The 15,825-nt window shown below is 36.1% G+C and overlaps 1 protein-coding gene across 8 annotated transcripts in view; it reads left to right on the forward strand.

The window, feature by feature from the left end:
* The first annotated feature begins 7,871 nt into the window (after nucleotides 1-7,871).
* Nucleotides 7,872-15,825, forward strand: part of dpr18 (defective proboscis extension response 18) — a 217,743-nt gene continuing 209,789 nt past the window's right edge. For 5 of the 8 annotated variants that reach the window (XR_010952597.1, XM_067781933.1, XM_067781936.1 and 2 more), the window contains exon 1: nucleotides 7,872-8,090. The gene's annotated coding sequence lies outside the window, so the exon portion shown is untranslated. Of the gene's footprint in view, nucleotides 8,241-8,271; nucleotides 8,400-8,840; nucleotides 8,926-15,825 lie in introns of those variants that run through there. The other 3 variants (XM_067781930.1, XM_067781931.1, XM_067781932.1) reach the window with 3 other exon arrangements.

Raw genomic sequence — 15,825 nt, forward strand, 5'->3', positions numbered from 1 at the left:
ATTTGGGGATATATATCTCCTCCAAGTATGAGGTCTACGTCTTCGTTGATGTAGAACCTCTTGTCTGCCAAAACCAAGTCTGGGAATGCCTGCATAGTCATGTCATTGATATGGCAGGATGGAAGATTCCCAGTGAGTTTGGCTAGGACTAGAACGTGTAGTGAGGCTGAAGCAGGCATCCACTGGTGAACGTAATTAGATTTTGTATGCTTCTTTCACCTCAGCTGACACCGCATTTGTGATGCCTGACACTTGGGCATGCATTTTTCTCGCTGGCAAATTGATTCTGCGTTTCAGTCTTTCAGTTATAAAGGAACATTCAGACCCTGAATCAATTAATGTCCGCGCGGAGAAGTCGGTACCATTATGGCGAATGTGTACGCGAGCAGTTCCTAATAGCACGCCTGTGCTGGAATTGGCATGACAGGATTTTACATTCTGGTTCGCAGATTGTCGCGCCTGTGCCGAAGTTGTTGGGATATTATCCGCATCTTTGAAAGGATTGCGCAGAGCAGTTTGCTGAGATGTATCCGCATGCAGGAGCGTGTGGTGGCGAGAGTGGCATTTGGAACAGTTGTAGGAACTGATGCACTTCGTCACGGTGTGTCCTGGGGATAAACAATTCAGGCAGCCACTTGTGGATTTTATAAATTTAATCCTTTCTACTGGGTTTAACTCGCAAAAGCGTGAACAGTTTCGTAAACTGTGCTCCGGGGATTTGCACATTTTACAAATTGATTTTATTGTTTGCTTGGATACTTTTGTTTGAAGTCTTTTCGTAGGGGTTCTGTCGATTGTCGCAACGCGTTTGGTTTTTGCACTTTCGAAGTGGCATGCCCTGTAAAACCAGACACTGTTTCAAGTCTCTGAAACCGATTAGAAAGGAATTTATTCATATCCTCCCACTTGGATATGTCCATTTTATGGCCTATACTTTGCTCCCAAAGAGCCAACGTGCTCTCTGGTAACTTGGTTGAGCAGAGATAAGTCAGGATTGCATCCCAATTGGACGTGTCAATTTTGTGGCATTTGAGGGACGAAATAAAATTATTTATATCATTTTGTAGCTTTTTTTATTGAACTGCCACACTCACTTTCTACCTTTTTTAAGTTAAATAAAATTTGTAGTTGTGTGTTAACTAAGATACGTTTGTTCTCGTATCTTTCACACAAGTTTTGCTAGGCCATCTCGAAACCTTCATTTGTGAGAGGGCATTTTTTAACGATCTCTTTTGCTTCGCCCTGCGTTTTGTTGTTGAGATGGAATAACTTTTCCACCCCTTTCGAGCTGGAATTTTTTATATAAATTGCCGTGAACATGTCGCGAAAGGTTGGCCAAGACAGATAATCCCCTTTAACAACTTCCGTGTCGCAAGCAGGGAGGCGAATTTTATGCCCATGATGTTCTTGCTCAGGGTTGACGTTCTTTTCATCCTTCTTGTAAATTTTCTGCCTCAGCAGATATAGACGCTGAATATCGCACGTAGATTGCGTATGCTGCCGTTTGCTTCTTTCTGACCGCCATAACGTCATCCCCTGACACCTCATCAGATCCCAATAGCGAATCAAACACAGACTTTACCTTCTTCCACAAGGACCGCAACTCTTCCTGCTGTATTGCAAGGGTGTGTTTGCTTTCCGGAATAAGGCTGTAATCTTTATCAAACTCTGCGATTGATTCTGCTAAACGGATGTAGGTTTCCATTGTTTTGATTAATTAAATTGAAATTAATGTGTTTGTGATGTGCAAAAAAACAACAACAAAGACTTATTCGGTATCGTGCGGAAAGTGAGGTTAGGTTAACCTCTTCCTTGTGTTGTGTCTGGAAAACCTTACCACTGGTGGGAGCATAAACCAGATAATCACAAGGATCGAAATAAAATTAATAAACCAAGTGATTTAATTTTTGAAATTGGAAAGAAAAAAAAAAATGGTGCTCACTAAATAACTTCACTTTTTTACACTCCTTTTCGATTTCAATTTTTCGCGCACAACACGGGTATTTATCTTTATTTGTCACTAATAATCACTCAAAAGAAAAAAAAAGTGGCAAGAAATATAACACTTACTTCTTATTATTTGTTGTGCTGTGGATCTGGTGGTTCTGCTAAGATGTGCTGTAGCAATCCTTTGACAAAAATTTGTAGGCAGATGTGCTGCGGCTCTGGTCACTTGTGTATAATACAAAGCCCCACTTTTTCCGTTGTTATGTGTGGCTGCTGCGGCAAGTCCTTTGATTAAATCTTTAGCAACAATATTATGGTATTCAAATGTGCTGTGCATGTTGATATGTGGACTGTATGATAGGCAATGATAAAATCAGTGATTCTAATAACGCGGGAAGTCAAGTCCATCAAAAGGAAACCCCCCAAGTCCAAACCAGATCGCGTAGTCTAGTGATCGGAATCAGTACTAACACTGAACTTGATGTAGTTTCCGCAAAAAAATGGATCCATCTATCGTCATTCAAATCTAATGTCACTGCTGATAATATAATCTCCTATGTGGTTAAAAATACGAAAATCGATGGCAATGAACTTGCCTGCTTCCCTCTGGTTAAAAAAGATACAGATTTTACTAAACTCTCTAGAGTAAATTTTAAGCTTGGCGTGTCAGCTACCTTCCTGGACGCAATTATGGATCCCGTTGAGGACAACCGCTATCCCGCGAAAAAAGTCCTCTGGTGTTAGGAAGGGGAAAAGCCACACACAAAACCACCCCCACATATACGTGCATGGGTGCTGACAACCGGCACACACACACGTGCATGTGTATGAAACGCATGCACACAAATGCGGCGTGAGTGTGGGTGGCTGGAAATATCATTAGAACGTTAGGGAGGGGCGCCGTCATTATGTCTACACATATGTACGTACACGCAGCGGAGAAGCAACGCACAACAACATGCATATAAGTTATCGGCTGAAAAATTTAATAGCCAAAAAAAAATTTTTTTATTGGTCAAAAGACCTTTATTGTGAATCTGGATGTTATTGACTAACTTTACAGTTTTTAAATCTTCCTTATTTATAACTTAAATTTACTTATGCTAGCATTATTTCTGTTTACCACTTTGGTAACTCATGCCGGATGTTTGTTTGGCCTATTTAGCTATTACTGACTTATGTTTGTATTTAGTCGGCGCATGGCGGATGTTGTTGCATTATTTGCAATATCGATAGTCATCATTATTCCGCTGACTTTAGTTAACATTATTGTGGCTAACTTATATCTGAGATACTCATGGAAGTATGCAATAATTGTGCAAGTATTACTCACAAATACACGCGCATGAGCTGTGAGAGAAGCTATAAAAATTGTGCATCTGTAGTTATAGCTGAGAAATTTATAGCAGATAACCAACTAGTAGATTCTGGAAATGGAAGCACCTAGAAGATGCGAACGAGAAATCATAGAGTATAAAAGGCAGCAACAGTAGAGGCGCGACTATCAGTTTTATTTAAGACACTATCTGGCGAGAAATAATAGTGTTATTGTGAAGAACTTTAATAAAGGCCATTTTGCATTATTGAGTAGTGGAGTTATTTATTCAACAGTTTAGTGGTTCGGACGTTAGCAGAAGAATGCAAACAAGGGGAATTGCACTAAATTCGTTACAATATGTTCACAAAAAATTGGCGCCCGAGCTATAGCTTTCTGCACAGAACACTTTTCTTTTCTAACAGAAGTAGTTTTTAAATGCAGGCTTTTGCATGACTGTTATTTGGTTCAAAGTGAACATTTTAGGATGTTTCCATGGTTTCCTATATAAAATTTTAAAAGTTTTAACTGTGTCATAACTGAACGGAATTACATGTAGTTAGGTACAAGAATATCAGAAATATTGTTTAAGGTTCCAGCCCCTTCACTGAAAATGGGGAAAACAATAGACGGTCTTAGAGCGATATAAATACGAAGCAGTAGTAAGTAGGCGGCATCTTTTCAATATTTCTGCAGAAATATTTATAAATTTCGAGGGTAAGGAGAAGAGCAAAAGTTGTTTTATAAGTAATACAGACAAAAAGTTTCATTACTTAGTTAAGTCTTTCGTAAAATTGATTTAACATTTTCCGTTTTGAAAACAATGATGAAAGTTATAGACCTCGGATCAAACAATCTGTAGTGAAAAAGTTTAAGTCAGGCTGCCTACACGATGAACAAGACGAAAAATACCGCCATACATTACCTTCTGAGAGGAATTCACTGCCCACAATAGTGATAACGAAAGATCCAGAGAGAAAAGAAAAAATTCAGTGATAAGATGCTGTTGGAGATAGCCCCGCTCTCATAGTGGTTGCACAGAAAGCCAAGTATTCCCTGCTAAACAAAGCTAAGGAGAAAAAGTGATTCATACATACAAAAACTGATTATATGTATGTGTGGTAGAACACATATTTATCGAATTGGACGCCATTGCAAAAAGGCAAGACCATCCTCATTATGACTAGAGATAAGCCAAATACTTGATAACTCAGGGGCGGCCGTCTTAGATGAAAAATACTACAAGGGACCAGCAGAGCTCCTAATTCCGTACTGACAGTAAACCTATCAGACAGGATTAGCGGTAATCTATCAATTGAGGATGACCAGAATTCAGGAATTTCATATTTCCTCGTTCCGTTTTACTAGGGTTTACCGAAGTGCCCCTTCGTAATTCTTCCCAAGTTACCCAGAAACTTACCCCTAACAATGAGTACCAAGAAATCAGCGAATGCTACCACAACTTGGTAGCTTCTACATTTAAAGTTCTGTAGCAGTTCGCTTAAGACCATTATTCAGAGCAGAGCAGGAAGCAACTTTTTTAAGAGTCAATAACGATTTCAACATTTTCAAGAAGAGATCGTAACAGGTTCCCTGTCCCATATAACAATATCCATGAAGTGCTCCACGCTCAACGATTTTTTTTTCAAGATTCGTAATTACGTTGTAACAAATATTGAAGTTACCTATGCACTTTTTAAAGATAATAGTAAAAAAAAATATATACAAAATAACAAAAAAGTTTACGAATTTTTAGGAAGTATTTGAAAATCCCCTATTTTTTTAAGTTTACAGTTTACAAAGTCTATACAGCCACGTCCCATATGAAAAACAGTAATAGCTTAAGCTAGTTTAAGTAATTTCCATAGGTATAAAGATATATCGAAGGTTGCTCATATATGATACACAAGCGTATCGGACACGGTACAAAATTGCCAACATGAATCATATATGATACATGGGACAGAGAACCTGTTAAGTTATTGGGAAGCTAACTTTGATAATATTCCAAAACATGTAGGCATAATCCAACTTCGGGTAATATGTATTATGAAAATAGGGCCATAAGTCGCAGGGTATAACCTCATAATTCATTATATGCAATACAGAAGTAGCCGCTGCACATATACATAGATGGTATCTGCTAAATAAATACACGGCTAAATTAAACACAGTTATAAAAAGCTTTTAAATTGTTACTTACAAGGGATTTTCAGCACATTTACTATTATTTTTAAACGAATTTTAACAAAAGAAAATATCAAAAATAAAAACAATTATTCAGAAAACTAAAATTTTAAATGGTATTTTAAAATTTTCTATAATATTCTCAAAGGATTTTAAAAAGGAGCAATGTGGGAGTTTGGATTGCTAAAAGTAAAGGGTGACACAGTGCTACATGGGTAACCTTGTATAATTAAACCATGAAGAGCAGTGGCGTAACTATACCACCTGGGGACCGTGGCAAATTCTTTTGATGGGCCCCTATCAATAAAAATGGTTTTCATAATTTTTCTGCTACACTAAAAAACGATCTTTAAATTTTCAAATTCATGTCGATACCCTTGCAATTCTTCTAGACATTTTCAAACGTTTCAAGGCATTTCGGAGAAGCTTTAGACTGAATTGCTTTAGTAATAAGTAGGATCTTGCAATAACATAACAAAATTGTAGTTTTCGATCTTTTTGTTTTTTTTTGTAAATGAAACATCTTCATATCTTTCATCTGATTTGCAATTTAACAGAATGTTTTCCTTAGCGCTTTTTGGACTTCAACAAACCGACCTTTTAAAGCAAAAACGACATTATAACGTCCTGTCCATCTAGTATGGTTTAATTTTTTTAATTTTATTGAAGTTGAAGACTCACTTTCTTTATTAGATACAAAACTTGATAAAATATTATATCTTTCGATACTATGCCCAAAAAATATTTTGTTGAAATGTTTAAAAAAAAATTTTTGCATATCAATAACCTCCCCCTTTATGCTTGGCTTCGTTGAAATGCTGAATGATTAACTTGAAATTGTATTATGGTCTTTAGTTGTCTCACTTTGGACTTTTAAAAGAACTTATAAAAATATAATTTTCTAATAAAATAAAATACTCAGGTACAATGTAAAAAAATAACTTTGAGCTCGCGGCCTCATGGCCCGCGGCATTTTGCCAGCCCTGCCACCCTATTGTTACGCCACTGATGAAGATCCCCTTTAGGTTAAAAATTGGTACGAGTAGATCCACTGCTAAGACTTAATTTTTTTAACTATAAATATATTTTGCCCTCGAATACTTTTGAAAATTCACGATATTAAAAGGCACATCAGCATTCAATCCGTCAATTTTTAAACATTTTTATTATTTTTATTAGTCAGTTCGACAGCACAAAGTGTTTGCTGAACATACATATCGACAATCTTACTTGTGTTATGGCTATATTGCAATTTTAAGGGCGATATGTTAAAGCTTAACACAAAAATTCGTTTAACTAATTAAGTATATTTGATTAACCGTCAATATGTTCTATATCAGCCAACAAATCGGGCCAATATTTGTCCATTTAAAGGACGACATATGCAGTCTACGATTGACATCTATCAAATTATCTATCCTAGACAGAGATTTTTTTTGTCTTGGTTGACAGTTTGACGGAAACACCCATATATTTATACTTTTTGCAGTTTTCATCAAAAAAAAATAAATTTTCGCACAAGTGTTGCGAGCTTTACTATGGAAAATCCCAAGCATGGTTCTGAGCAAAATGAATTTTTCCTAGTAAAAAAAAATAATATCTGAATGACAATCATTATTAACCGGTGTCAAGCTTAATAGTTCGTAGAAATTAAATAAAATTGACAACATTATTGAACATTTTTGTTTTTATACATAACTAGGCCTTTTTATAAAGGATCCTTGGCTCAAATTCGAGCTCAAGGCCTATAACAGTAATTTTTATGATAATAATAAACAACTTTAGAATAACACACAAACCATTGACCCAATTCATATAACGAGCTTTTAAATTAATGAAACAAAAATTTTGAATTTCTGCGTGGATATATGTATGATCATATGTAATAAATAAAAAATAAATGTAAGGCGCGATAACCTCCGAAGAGATCTAAGGCCGAGCTTCTCTTCCAATTTGCGTCGTGCTCCTCTTGATTTTTCCCTACAAATTGGCCGGACGGGACCTACATGTTTTATGCCGACTCCGAACGGCATCTGCAAGGCAGATGAGTTTTCACTGAGAGCTTTTCATGGCAGAAATACAATCGGAGCGCTTGCCAGACACTGCCGAAGGGCAGAAAATAAGCCGCAAAACAAAATGTTAGATACAATGCGGGTGTTAACCATAGCATTGATTTCGAAAGACTATCGAACAAGCCACGTCGGTGAAAGGGTCGGACGAATGCCTTTCATACACTCAAAAGATTCATTCTCACTCAATGGAAGCCAAAAATGAGTGAAAAGGAAACAAGTTGAAATTGTTTAGCTCACCATATGGTCAACATTGTGTGGTAACTTTATTTAATTCATCAAGGATACTGGATGCTGTGTTTCCAGATGTGGTTTTGTGCCAACAGTTTGTCCCTGTTTCTGAAGATGTTCGTGCGGACAAAAGCGGATAATAATGAGCCTGAATAAATAAGTCTACCAACAACTGTGTATATGTGTATATGAATGTTCGGTGTCGGTCATAAAAAGTTAACTGTCAAAAGAGTGAAAGCCATTTAAATCATCCGAACGCGTTTTATACGAGTGCTAAAAAGCATAAAGCGCAGTGTGGCAGTGGAACGTGAGGATATGTCGCCGGAAGTCCTAGCGATAAAGTATTTATACATTTGTGTGTTTTTGTGTCCTTGTTTAAAGGGCAACAAATTTGTAAATAAATAAATTAATTGTATAGAAGTGAATAAGCGTAAAATGCTTCAATGAAGCTGAAACAAGAAAAAATGAGTTCAACATAAAAATTATTTACGGTATTGGTTTTGTTCTGATGTTCCGTAAAAAGTTCGATATAAAACGTTACAATGCTAATGGTTGTATGTAAAAATGTTTCGAGACATGCAATATAAAATGTTAAAAAAAGAGTGCAATAATTGGTGCATTTCATATGTTAAAATGAATTATACAATATGGTAAAAACTTATAGCTGAATCAACACGGAACCATTCTGTTAAAGTATTTTTTCGAAGCTAAATTATGGAAATTACCACAAGTACAAGTCTGTACATGAAATTATTAGGATGATTATATTATGCTCATTTTTATATGGGATTTTCATGATAACGCGATTCTTTTAAATGAACATTGATATTGTAACGAATTTTAGTGGTATTCCTCTTATTTGCAACCTTCTACAACGTTCGTATCGCTAAACTGTTGAATAAATAACTCCAATATTCAATAATGCAAAATGTCCTTTATTAAAGTACTTCACAATAACACTGATACTTCACAACCAATAGCTTGCTTAAATCAAACTGATTGGTGATGCCTTAACTGGTGCTGCTTTTATACTCTTCGGTTTCCTCGTTGGCATATTTCTAGGCGTTTCTATTTCTAGTATTTACAAGTTCGCTGAAGATTGCATACTTTTTTGAGTATCTCAGAAATATGCATGTGTATGTGTGAGAACTACTTTGCTGATGATTGCATACATTTGTGAGTAACTCTCCGCTGCTGCATGTACACAAGTGTAGACATAATGATTGATTTGTATATGTAGATACAAGTGACTGCTTAGTATCGGCTTAGAGATGATATTATCCCTTAGTGTTGCTTATATTCGCCACAATATATATAAAGGCATTGCTTTTGTTTTATAGAATGCACAACTGCAAAGACTCATTTTTTGCAAAAAAAAAAATTACTTTTTATGCAGTTTGATAAAACAAGAGCTAATGCATCAACCAGACAAAACAGGCAAAATATTGTTCACACACAAATGAAGTCAGCTTTATTATAAGTTGCCCTCCTATTAGAGCAAGATCCCAGAGCCACTAGATCAGAGCCGGCCAAAAGATGCACATTGTGCAATTTGAGTTCGTATTTTCACACAGACACTAACGATGTGCGATCGCGATCGTTTGCTTTCGCTGGTCACTCACTAAAATCAACAGTGAATGCATAAGGAAAAGTCCTTGCTGCTTTTTGGGCACATAATAAAAACAATATGCTGCAAAGTTAAAATGACTTTTAATACGTTTTAGTTAATATTATTAAGTTCCTTTGAACATACATATTAATATTGACAATTTAAATATTAATAATTAATAATAATTAATTAATTATTAATAAATATTGACAATTTAATATAAGTAACTTTTTATACGTTCTACTTAGTTTTATTAATTTTTATATTTTTTTTTTATTGAATAACTTTATGTTTTGAAAATATATATTTCTATCTTTACGTCTACTTTGTTTTGTAGTTCTTTCTTGATCAAAAAGTGATTTTTTAAGTAAATTTTGCATTGAAGAAACACCATACCTTCTTTTATAAAGAAGTTTTATCTGGCTAGCTCGACCTCCGCGTTCTTAGTTATACGAATATAAGTAAATATAGTTGGGATTAGCTTGAAATCGATAACCAAAGTCCTTTTAATTTCAAACTTCACAGTCCACATTTTCTTTTAGCACACTGTGGGGAGTTGTCACTCAATTTTTACGCACACTTATGCAATTGTTTTAGTATTTGTGTGGCCGGCTCTGCACTAGATGTTACTTATTTTCTGACAAACAAAATGTGTCGGAAATAGTATTAGCATGTACTATGAAGGTATGCACAACCGCTAGTTTGGACCGTGGGCCAATTTGACAATGATGATTTCTAAGACATCAATACCAAGAATAATTTAACACTAATCTTTTGGACCCAGTTTGTCTGTCAGAAAATAATTAAGGCTGGGGTTTTAAACTATACGTTTTCAATAAAAAAAAATCAAATCGTTGTTTGCCTGCCATCCTGCCATGTAAGATTTTTTTATGACAGTTAGCACTCTAAGCCGACGGTATCGACGGTTAGGTGGAATAACACCCTATCTCGGCTTTCAGTTATAAAACACTCTATCTGAATCTATTTTATGAAACGCCCCAACTGGTCTCAAAATGTATCCAATATAAGCTCAGGTGGAGCGTTTTTGAAAAAATTTTAAAATAAGGGGTTATTGAAAAATTGTTTCAGATAGGGCGTTTTCGAAACAGCAGCCAAGATAGGGTATTGTTCTACTCAGCAGTTGATAATGAAAAAGCTGGGACAAGTGACAAAGCCGATGAAAGCCTTTAATGGCGCTATATTTAGTATAAAATTAATAAACTCTCTCAGGTGGATTCTGTACAATTTTTTGAAGGAAAAATTACTAATAGGATTATTCTGTGAAAAAATCGTTAATAAAGCAAAAGCTATCATACCTGGAATGAGAAAACTACTTCTAAAACAAATTTTCATTAAGTAAAGAAATACATACATATGTTCATGGAAAACGGTTTACTGTTTTACACACAATGGCCTGTTTTTCAAATACAAAAAAATGTTGGTGTTGTTTTATATATCGTTAGCTTAATGTGAAAATGTGCTAAGACATTTTTTTTTTAAATTGTATTTTAATGCAGTTTTAAAACTGAATTCAAAATACATCGATCACATAAAAGAATTTATTTTTCATTTTTACGTGCTGTGGGCAATGATGAGTAAATGTGATAAGTCGTCAGCTGTTAAAAAGTCAGCCTGTCAATAATATCAATCTGAATTACTAGTCGTTTCTTTGTGGGCGCATTTTATTTATTTATTTAATTCATTCAGTCTAAAAGTACATGCTTTGGGGAGGGAGCGTGTCATTATTCTGTATTACAAAATTCTGGGTGACAAAATTCGGTAATTTGCAGCCATTAGCGCAACCATTTCAGGTTACCAGCGCAATATATAGCTTCTCCAAACCCAATTGTCAAGCTCACCTATCCGTGGCGAATCCTATTTCATTATCAGCCAAGGCTCTGGCGACCCCGAACTCCTCATGGATGTGGGGGGTGGGAGGGGGGTGGCTTAGAAGGTCGCCTGTGGTCATAACAAATCGTTCCCGAGATGGTCGGGCTTGGTACCCGAACGTCCCGGATCTACATTCGGCAAGGGACCATCAACATCGATAACACTCCCCAAGGCCTTGGGGGAGTGTCCTTATCGCTATAAGAACAACAACAACAACAACCTGGTTAATCTACTATCGACCATATCTTCACGATGCGCCAGATCCTGGAGAAGACTCGTGAATCTTGTCACTCGCCATATTTTCGTCGACTTCAATGCAACCTTTGACAGTGCGAGAAGAAGCTACTTGTATGCTGCTTTGTCTGAATTTAAGTTCCTTGCAAAGTTAATAAGGCTCTGCCAAATGAAAATAATAAAACTTAACCGTGGTGGTACAATTAGAACGAGACTACAATTAGATAAAGTACTTGAAACTCGAGACTATGAAGGAACTCATCTATTTCGGAAGAAGCATTAACAGCAAAAACAATTTCAACTTAAATATCAAACGGAGAATAACTCTGACCAACAAGTGCTACTTTGGAATTTGAAAGTGAAGTCCTCTCTCGACGAACAAAAGTCACGCTCTACAAGTCGCTTATGATGAGATGGCTCTTGAAGTGGTGAAGAAAAAAGTTGTCCTGAAGCTTTGTGGTCCTATCCGTAATGCCGACGGCGAGTATCGAAGGAGCAATAATGATGAGCTGTATGAGCTTTTCACTTCGAAGACAGGAAAGTATTTTAGTCGACACCGCAGCTCAGAAGCAGAGGAAGGGTTGATGCTTACACTGAGTTAGGAGAGGCGGACTACCCTGCAGAGCAAATGGGCGATCCAAGACGACAATTTCACTCCACAAGTTTAATAACTACCAGCTAACTGGCGCTTATTCGATACAGAGCGGGACGGAAGGGGACAATAGCGATACATTTTTAGCTAAATGTGCTAAAATAATTATTCAAAGGATGTGACTATTTCGGAAACATCGTGGAATGATCTTGTTAAGAACGCGTTCAAAAGCTCTGCAGAGAAGAGCGATTGCCGTTTAGTAGTACATCACAGTGTTAAAAGTGTGACTTGAAAGACGAGACCGAAGTAGACTTGGCACTGTCTCTATTTGCTATAGCTGCGCTAATTCAGAGGTAGTGCGATCCGCTGTTGGGCAGCTCCCCAACCCACTGTGTATGCATGCGTGTTGAATATATGTACATTAGGGCTCATTTGCTCTGTGAAAATCGTATCCTAGGGATCAAAATAAGAAATTTTGCCGAAGGAACCATACCTCTAAAACGAATTCTGATGTCCCCCCCTTTGAGTCGAACTTTTGGGTAGGGGCAATTTCAATTCTACCTGCTGTGTCTTGTGGTGGCTTAAAAAAACACAACACAAGCAATTTTACGATCTGCAATTGTGTCACAGTGATACCTTCATTTTTTAAAACGGTTGAATAAAAAACCCACACAACTATGTTTACGACATGCAAATGCATCACAGTGATGCCTTGGTTTTAAAAGGGGGTTGTAAAAACGCTAATTTCTAATAATTTTTTTTAATTCCTTTTCTATTACTAAGTTAAATTCATTTTTTCATTTACATATGTTCTGACTAAATAAATTTCTAAAGAGAAAAATAAACTCCAAAAAGAAAAAGCATAGGCATTTCAGAGTGGGATTTTTCAAAATTTGCCCCTACGACCCAAAGGGGGGACATCTGAATTCGTTTTAGAGGTATGGTTCCTTCTGCAAAGTTTCTTATTTTGATCCCTAGAATATGATTTTCATAGAGCAATGGGCGATTTTTTTGCCTCCCCACAAATCGACCCGGCCTAATGTACATATATACCTAACACACTTGTACAAATCCAAATAAAACTCACCTGGCCGTTTTGGTTGGCAATGCTTGTTAAGTGATAGCCGTAAAAGTTTTAATAATTAATTATATTCGCTTTCTTGGAAAGGATAGCCATTCAACTAACACAACAGAAACATTATATGTTTTTTATTACTTTATTTGATGGGTCACGTTTCCATAAGCTTTTGTCTTACTTCTTCCTTTTATTTTGTTTTCACACGAGATATACTATAACAATCATAAAGGTTTCTTTATAAAAAAGAAATCGATGAAAATATCATGTATTAAATTTTTCCGGTAATGATTTTGGCTTGTCTGATTTATAGCGTCAAAATAATAACATATACATAAACTGCGATACCAAGTACATCAAAGTATATATACATTCAAGAATATATATATTCCATATCTAAAATGTCTTATCAGTTCGTTCACTATGGGCTTATTTTGCAGTATGCCATATAAAATCTTATAAATTTTCTTAATCACTGATTCGCGGGGTCGGCATTCGAGTGGATTGGGCAGAGCACACTTAAATTCAAATCTTAATCCGACCTTATTTTAAACTTAATCATACTCTCCACGAATCTATCATCATACGCCAGATTTTCCTGGTAGAGTGACCAACTTTTTGCCAGCAAACTTTCCTTGTGTCCCTGCGTGCACTATCTTTGCTGTTGTACATAGGCATGGACGTATTTTGGCTGCCACAAGTTGGTGATCTTAGTCTATATTTGGACCTCATAGAGTGCGAACATCCAGAACACTGGAACTTAGTCCTTCAGACCTTCAATTAGGTTGGTATATCTTTTTATGCTGGAACCTGATACTGCAGTGAAGTCAATAGGACCAAGGACCCCTTCCGTGAAGTTAACGTCACCCAAAATGATTTTAATATCATGGCGGAGGTAGTCATCATATGACTTTTCAAGTTCCTCCCAGAAGGATTCCTCATCCTTTTCGTCCGCTTCGTCTATAGGTACGAAATCTCATATAAACGAGATATCGAAAAACTTCACCTTAATGCATCAACCAACCGAAACAGCCGTTTTAAAACTGAAATTCATTAAAAAGATCATTAAAAACGATGACATTTCATTAATGGGAGCATCCAGCGAACACAAGTTTTGTTTATACATACGTGATGTTTCCATCAGTAAAGTGATAGAAAATTTGTTCTATGAACGGCGAGTTGAGTCATTGAGAATTAAAAGGAAAATTAATTCTTAATTATTTTTATGCTTCAGTGCTTCAGTCTAATATTGGGACGAAAAATTGTGTGTATAACCCACACTTTAAAATGTTAAATAACTGTCAGACAGCCGAAAAAATACGTTGAGCAAATGTAGAGAAAAAATTTGAAATAAAGTGCCAACTATTGAGTGGATCAAAAATACCTAACGGTGCTTTCAGAAATGTATCACTCAACGATAGATCAGTTGTTGTGTTCACTGAAAGCGCCCAATGAAACTTAGATTTCAACGGTACCTATAAAAGCGTACGACAAAATAAATTGGCGCAACTTACAAATTAACTGACGTTAAAGTTTTTATTTAAGAGGCTGTTAAAATTCATTAATTTCAAAATGAAACATAAGTGCGCAAAAGCACATTATTTCTGCTATTAAAGGCTTCTCAGTAAAAATGCATCTTCCTTGCAGCTGCCGTTCGCAGTTGACGTAAAACACGTATGACCCCTCCTACCAATTTGGAGGAAAAAGTAAAAAGTAGCGCGCCGTAAGTTGTATGAAGAAAACGGCTTTAAACTCCTCGAAGGTGCATCGCGCCTTGCATTAAATCATATTTTTTTAAATATGATTTGTATTCATAAGTTAGCCCGATCGGGAATCGTCAATATTGTGAGTGAAGGGCTCGTATTACATTTTACGTTCAGTAACTGAATCTCAGTTTCACTGAAACAATAACATACAACTGCCAAACTATTTCACAAATTAATAATGATAATAAGTTATGGATCTAACCAGTACTATTTGTCGCTAGTTTACATATATCATTAATCGGATCCACCATTCCAGAGATATTGTAGTTTAAAAACTGAGTTTCGATCACAGATCATAAAACGTACAGCGCGCCCTGATTTGGAAAATAAAATCAGTCATAGTTCTCCATTCGTTTCGCGGAAATATTAAGCATTAAATTGATATCCGAAAAAAAATTACAAACCTTGTGCACTGCGATGGTTACTAGGACATGTTATTGAATTTCACTTCTTCATCAGCTAGCTTTTCGGCGGCTGAGTTTTGAACTCGTAATCACCTGCATTCATACTGGTGAAAAGAAATTCCCCATTGCACGCTTTGTATTTGGTCTCTAAGTATTACCTTTTTTGTGGCACTTTTTCATGTACACAATACGGTACATATGTATGTATTATATATGTTTTTAATCCACATTGTGTGGAATATTTTCAGGCACATTCAACAGAACTGATTAGTAACATTGCATAATAAGCAGTGCGTTTATAGCAATGATTCCGCTGTTCACAATTAATTATGAACATAAAAACATTTTCAGGTTCGATTTGAGATAAAGACTTTTGACAATAGATTTTAGGAAAGTTATTGTTTCTTTTAAGTTTTCTAATTGAAAAATTATTGTTTAGCGCAGCAGGCCTAAAACGTATTGATGATGAAGGCCTAGCAACCATCGAAATGGATCTATTCTACGCG

This window comes from Eurosta solidaginis, chromosome 4 (assembly GCF_040869045.1).
Source record: "Eurosta solidaginis isolate ZX-2024a chromosome 4, ASM4086904v1, whole genome shotgun sequence".
In the NCBI taxonomy this organism is placed as follows: Eukaryota; Metazoa; Arthropoda; class Insecta; order Diptera; family Tephritidae; genus Eurosta; species Eurosta solidaginis.